General features: G+C 45.3%; 1 long non-coding RNA gene across 1 annotated transcript; it reads right to left on the bottom strand.

Annotated features, from left to right (window-relative positions):
• Positions 1-5,046: 5,046 nt before the first annotated feature.
• Positions 5,047-7,282, bottom strand: LOC114814215. Its single transcript, XR_003761963.2, has 2 exons — positions 7,082-7,282; positions 5,047-5,348 (listed from the first exon to the last, which is right to left on the bottom strand). It is a non-coding gene; the product is annotated as an uncharacterized LOC114814215 (long non-coding RNA).
• Between the last annotated feature and the right edge of the window lie 10 nt (positions 7,283-7,292).

Consider the following 7,292-nt stretch of genomic DNA (forward strand, 5'->3'; position numbering starts at 1 on the left):
CAGAGGAACTGGGTGGAAAAAATGGAATAATCGGGGATGGCTTCATTATCATGCATTAAATCAATCAATTAATATTTATTGTGCTTACTGCATGCAGAGCACTCTGCTAAGTGCTTGGGAGACTATACTACAACAATATAGCAGAAACATTCCCTGTCTAGTCTAGAGGAAGAGACAGACATTAATAGAAATCAATAAATTATGGGTATGTACATAAGTGCCATTGGGCTGGGACAGGGATGGAATAAAGGGAGTGAGTCAGGGTGACGCGGAAGGGAGTGGAAGAAAAGGAAAAGAGGGTTCAGTCAGGGAAGGCCTCTTGGAGGAGATGTGCCTTTTATAAGGTGTCAAAGGTGGGGTAATTGTCAGATATAAAGAGTGATAGTTGAAGCTTTGTGAGCAAATGAGTTCTCCAAGGGAGAGGGTCTAGATGGAGAATAGAAGGGGACCCAGAACTGAACCTCGAGGGACCCCCCCACAGTCACAGAGGAGGAGCCCACGAAGGAGACTGAGCAAGAGCGGCCTCTTGGAGGAGATTTAATCTTCATAAGAGTTGAAGGTGGGGAAAGTGGCAGTCTGGCATATATGAAGAGGAGGGAGTTCCAGGCCAGAGGAAGGATGCGGGAAAAGGGTCGGCGGTGAGATAGGCGAGATGGAGGTGCGGTGAACAAGCTGGAGCTAGAGGAGAGAAGTGTGCACGCTGAGCTACAGTAGGAAATCAGTGAGATGAAGTAGGAGGAGGCCAGGTGATTTAAAGTGCTTTAAAGCCAATGATAAAGAATGTCTATTTTATGAGGTGGATGGGCGACCACTGGAAGTTTTTGAAGAGTGGAGAGACATGGACTGAATGATTTTGTAGAAAAATGATCCGGACAGCGGAGTAAAGTATGGCCTGGAGCAGTGAGATACAGGAGGCTGGGAGGTCAGGGAGGAGGAAGGTGAAGTAGTCAAAGAGGAAGAGGATTAAGTGGATCACTAAGGTATTCCGAGTGCTCTGATTAGATCGTGACCTTTAGTAAATGTGAAGAGTTTATAAGAGTGTAATTTACTTTCAAATCCTAACCACATTAAGAGTGGAGAGCTCAGAAGAGATCTATGCATCCTGTGGATAAACACTTCTGCTTAAGGATGATGTTGATCATATACCTGCAACTACTTGATGGATTTAATAAACAGGATCGTAAGAGGGTTATAATCCTGCTCATAACCACACACAAATTCAAATGGGCAGAACTTAGTTGAATTTTTTAAGTTAGTAATAAAAACCATTAGAAAAGCAGCTAGGCCTAGTGGAAAGATAAGCAACGTGGCCTAAGGGATAGAGCAAAGGCCTGGAAGACCCAGACTGAGCTCCCCTTTTCCCTCTGTTCCCTCTACCCCCCACTTCACCTCTCCGCAGCTAAACGCTCTTCTCCCCCCTTTCCCTCTGCTCCTCCCCTTCTCCCGTCCCATCCCCTCAGCACCGTACTCGTCCGCTCGACTGTATATATCTTCATCACCCTATTTATTTTGTAAATGAGATGTACATCACCTTGATTCTGTTTATTTGCTATTGTTTTAATGAGATGTCCTTCCCCTCGATTCTATTTATTGTCATTGTTCTTGTCCGTCCGTCTCCCCCGATAAGACCGTAAGCCCGTCAAAGGGCAGGGACTGTCGTTATCTGTTACCGATTTGTACATTCCAAGCGCTTAGTATAGTGCTCTGCACATAGTAAGCGCTCAATAAATACTATTGAATGAATGAATGAAAGTCAGAGAACCTGGGTTCTAATCCCGACTATGCCATCTACCTACTGTGTGACCTTGGGAAAGCCCCTTAACTTGCCTTTGCTTCAGTTATTTCATCTGTAAAATGGGGATTGAGACTGTAAGCCCCATAATAATAATAATAATAATAATGTTGGTATTTGCTAAGCGCTTACTTGGTGCCAAGCACTGTTCTAAGCTCTGGGGGAGATACAGGGTAATCAGGTTGTCCCACGTGAGACTCACAGTTAATCCCCATTTTACAGATGAGGTAACTGAGGCCTAGAGAAGTGAAGTGACTTGCCCACAGTCACACAGCTGACAAGTGGCAGAGCTGGGATTCGAACTCATGACCTCTGACTCCCAAGCCCGGGCTCTTTCCACTGAGCCACGCTGCTTCTCCATGTCGTATGTGGACCGTATCCAATGTGATTAATTTGTGATTACCATTCAGTAGCGTGCCCGGAACATAGTAAACACTTCAATATCATTAAAAAAAAAAGAGCACAGGGTGGGCGTCAGAGGACCTGAGTCTGAATCCCGGCTCCACCATTTACCAGCTGTGAGACTTTGGACAAGTCACTCAACTTCTCTGTGCCTCAGTTCCCTCATCTGCACAGTGGGGATTCAATTCCTGTTCTCCCTCCTGTTTAGACTGTGAGCCCCATTTCAGACCCGATCGTCTTGTATTACCCCCAGCGCTTAGTTCAATGCTTGGCGCATGTTAAGCGCATAAGAAATTCCACAACTATTGTTACCTCTCAGCATGAGCTAATATAACTTTCCTCATGCTTTTCAAATTACTTGAAAAATGTGGTACTGATTGGTTGCATAATTATGATTTATTATTCCTTCCAAACTGGTCTATAGGTAAAATCGATTAAAGGGATTCAACGCTATATGCTATTACTTAATTCTAGGAACAATTATTCCAGATAAAGTCAAATTAGTGGTGTTTTCTTTCTGCGATACGGCCACAAGCTATTGACAGAGGAAGAACCCAAAGTCTGGATAATCTATAATGATTCGGTGAGTGGGTAGAAATGCTACAGAGAAATTAGTCTCTTCTAATATTCAAGGATAAATCTAGAATGAACTGACAAAACGCTCCTATCTAACCAGAACAACCCTGGATTTTTGAGGACTAACCTGGGAAATTTTTTAAATGGAGATAAATGTCACAGAATTGTGAATGTCTCTGATTAAACTGCTTAGCCTACTTTCCATCAACAATCAACTTCTCTGTCTCACCATCATTGTTTGTGTTTCCATGTCCAGGCCAGAACTTGCTGGTTCCAGACTTAGATGAGCACCCACTGCATCCTCGGACTTGAAGAATGGACATCCCAAAACACTCCACTTCCCTCAGTCTGCCACTCTCAAATTTGCTGAGGGAGAAGAGGGAGGTGCACAAACTAGGGAAGGATACAGACGGGGTCCCAATTTTCAAGAAAAATACGATTTCAGGTGCCGGTTTTCAACGAAAATAAGCATGACGTAGCTGAAAGACGTGCATCCTCTTTAGCACAGTTTGCAACAAGAATAAATGATTTGTTATGCAAAAAAGAAGCAGTGTAAATTGGTGACTAGAGTACAGGCCTGGGAGTCAGAAGGATTTGGGTCTTAAGCTCAGCTTAATTTCTTGTCTGCTGTCTGACTTTGGGTAAGTCACTTAACTTCTCTGGGCCTCGGTTCTCTCCTCCGTAAAATGGGGAGTAAGACCGTGAGCCTCATGTGGGACATGGACTGTGTCCAACCTGATCGGCTTGTATCTTCCCAAGTATTTAAGTCCAATGCCTGGCAAATAGTTAGTGCCTAACAAATACCGTAAAAAAGCAATTAATCCCAAGTAGACCTCATATAATTCTGGAGTATCCAACCCACAGTTTGAAAAACCAAAGTGACGCCACAAAGATCCGGGGGCAACTTCACATCAGTGAATTATCCCAACAGCTCAGTCACTTGTATTTATTGAGTGCTTACTGTGTTCAGAACACTAGATTAAGCACTTGGGAGTACAGTATAACAATATAAAAGACACGTTTACAGTCTGGGGGGAGACAGACATTAATATAAATAAATAAAATTACAGATATGTACATTAGTGCTTTGGGGCTGCAAGGAGGGATGAAAAAAGGGAGCAAGTCGAGGCGATGCTTTGAGTTCACTCCAGATTACCTTTGTAAATTCATTATGAATAAGTGGATAATCACAATCACGTCTCACCGAAAAAAGTAATAAAGATATTTCCCAATACTGACGGATTATAGCTGGCCTTGTGCTTGAATTTTGAAGGGTAATAGAAGAACAGAAATCTCAGGCTAGGGAGATTTGTTGAAGAGTTGCCTTTGCAAAGAGGCACCTGTGGTCATAAAAAGATCAACTATTCACAGATCCTGAAAACACTGGCTTTCTACCACTAGTATGAAAGAGCCCAGTATATGGATGGTCATGTCCCAGCTATACTTCCAACAGGCATTTGGAGTGTTTATAAATCTACCTTCAGAAAGGAATGTACAGTATTTGTAGGTTTGGCAGGGTTACCGCTATTCATCACGCTTTGGAGTACCTGCTTTCGCAGGCTCGATCTTCTTATTGCCCGGATATTTTGAAACTATCACATTCGGGGACCAAATGCAAAGTTAGGGCCGAGAGGTCACTCTTTATCAGGAAATTACTCCTGATAAACACCACCCCAAACAGCTACATTTTCACGGATACGTTGGTTTTATGGCGACCGACATTCTCTAGACTGCTCTCTTTCACCAATTAAAGCAGCCTATCACTTTGGAACGCCTCATTTTTAATGGCCTTTATTTACTTTGACCATTTCCGACCAAAGGTTTAATACTGAATTTTACAGAAAGTCCACTTTCATGAAGAAGGCCTTGTGAGCGAATCATATTTTCATGTTCTAGAAGGTCTGATGGTATATTGAGGGCTTTTCTGGCTTGGAAGTCAAGCAGTAGCTTATACTAGAAAAAAAGTGTTATTAATAGAGAGCCTGTTAAAAGTTCTCTGGGCTGGAGGATATTTGAAAAAGCAAACATTCCTTATTTGAAACCAAAATTATAAAGCTATGAAGAATTTAGCGTATGGAAAGACTTGTAATAGTACATCTTAATGCCTCAAAGAATAACAGGGAACACTATTCTGAGTGTCTTAATTTTCACAAACGCAAAATGTTTTTGGTAACAAAGACTCATCTACAGTATTTACTGAGCGACTGTAATCTTCCAAGGGGTTATTACAGTGCTCTACACAGAGTAAGCGTGAATAAATGCCACTGATTGACTCATTGAAGTGTTGTATATATTTTTAGTTTGATTAGGTAAAAATGAAGTCTTACATTCCTACAGACATCGAATTTTGTATACCCACGCCCGACTCCCAAAGTGGCTGAATATATAACATTTTAGGCCTGAATATCCTGAATGGAAGACTGAAGTTTTACACAAGGGAGCCTCCGGGATGAGGAGGGGGTGGGAGGGGGTGATTGTGAGCACAACTTTGGTTGTCTTCTTGCATAAACTCTCCTCTGTGATGGACATCAGCCTTTGCCAAAACAATGGTGATAGCTTCTCTAGTCCCAGGGTAGATCTGAGAGGAGAAAGGGAGACAAAAGAGAGGTAATGCAGTGGGGAGAAGGCCTGAAATGGAGGAGTTGGCGACATTTCAGTATTTTGAGTTTTGTTTTTTTTGTGTGGGGGGGGTAAGTTGCTTAATGATATTTATTAAGTGCTTACTATGTGATGTACCAGGCGCTGTACTGGGGTAAATACAAGCTAATCAAATTGGACACAGTCCCTGTCCCAAATGGGACTCTCAGTCTTAATCCCCACTTTTCAGATGAGGTAAATGAGGCACAGAGAAGTTCATTCTTTCATTCAGTAGTATTTATCGAGCGCTTACTATGTGCAGAGCACTGTACTAAGCGCTTGGAATATACAATTCGGCAGCAGATAGAGACGATCCCTGCCCAGTGGTGGGCTTACAGTCTAATCAGGGGAGACAGGCGGACAAAAACAAGACAACATAATCACGATAAATAGAATCAAGGGGATGTACACCTCATTAACAAAATAAATAGGGTAATAAAAATATATACAAATGAGTACATGCTGAGGGGATGGGAAGGGAGAGGAGAGGAGCAGAGGGAAAGCGACTTGCCCAAGGTCACCCAGCAGACAAGCGGTGGAGCCAGGATTAGAACCCAGGTCCTCTGACTCCCAGATTCTATGCTCTATCCGATTCCTGGCCTCTACATAGGTGAAAGCAGATGTTCCAACTGATTTTTTGATTTTCAGTGCTGAGCCTCCCTCTTCTGTTCCTCCCATCACTGAGTTCTGCAGTTCAGATGCAGCATTGGAGTTCAAAATGACCTAGGAGGGGGAGCGAGTGTTGGGTTCTGGGATCCCCTTGGATAAATTGAGAAGAATTGAGCTAAATCAGTACAGTCCCGCAAAACAGCGTGGGAAGCAGCATGGCCTAGTGGAGAGAGCACCGGCCTGGGAGTCAGAAGGACTGCAGAGCAGTGAGGTGAGGTAAGAGGGGCCAAGGTGATTAAAGCTTTAAGGCCGATGGTGAGGAGTCCACCTTGGGGGCGATTTCCCTGGACATTTCTTTGGGGGATACACTGAGAACAGCATGTACACCCCAAACGAAGATGTGAGTCAGTGGGATTTACTGAGTACTCTGTGCAGAGCACTGTATTAAGCACTTGGGAGAGTACAATACTATAAAGTAGGTAGACTCCATCTCCGTCCCCAAGGAGCTTACACTCTAGACTGCAGGTCTTTTGTGTGGGCAGGGAAAGTGTCTAAAAATTCTGTTGAATTGTACTCGTCCAAGTACTTAGTACAGAGAAGCAGTGTAGCTCAGTGGCAAGAGCCCGGGCTTGGGAGTCAAAGGTCATGGGTTCGAATCCCAGCTTTGCCACTTGTCATTTGTGTGACTGTGGGCGAGTCACTTCACTTCTCTGGGACTCAGTTCCCTCATCTGTCAAATGGGGATGAAGACTGGGAGCCTCACGTGGGACAACCTGATTCCCCTGTGTCTACCCCAGCGCTTAGAACAGTGCTTCGGCGCATAGTAGGCGCTTAACAAATACCAACATTATTATTATCACCTAATAGGACCCAGGGGACCGGAGCCTGGGCAGGGCGCATGCGCGAACACCGGGCGGGAGGGTAGGGGCGACCCTGGGCAGGGCGCATGCGCGTCCATCGGGACGGGGGCTGGCGCGTCCCTGGGCAGAGCGCATGCGCGTCCATCGGGCAGGCACAAGCGTGTCCTGGGCAAGGCGCATGCGCGTCCGCGGAGTAGGCACTGACCCGTGCCCGGTCAGGGCGCATGCGCGTCCGCGGAGTAGGCACAGACCCGTCCCTGGGCAGAGCGCAGGCACGTCCATCGGGAAGGCACAGGCGCGTGCCTGGGCAGGGCGCATGCGCGTCCATCGGGAGGGCAGAGGCGCGTCCATCGGGAAGGCAGAGGCGCGTCCGTGGGCGGGGTGGAGCGCATGCGCAGACGCGAAAGCTGGGTCGG

Source organism: Ornithorhynchus anatinus, chromosome 1, assembly GCF_004115215.2.
Source record: "Ornithorhynchus anatinus isolate Pmale09 chromosome 1, mOrnAna1.pri.v4, whole genome shotgun sequence".
NCBI classification, from domain to species: domain Eukaryota; kingdom Metazoa; phylum Chordata; class Mammalia; order Monotremata; family Ornithorhynchidae; genus Ornithorhynchus; species Ornithorhynchus anatinus.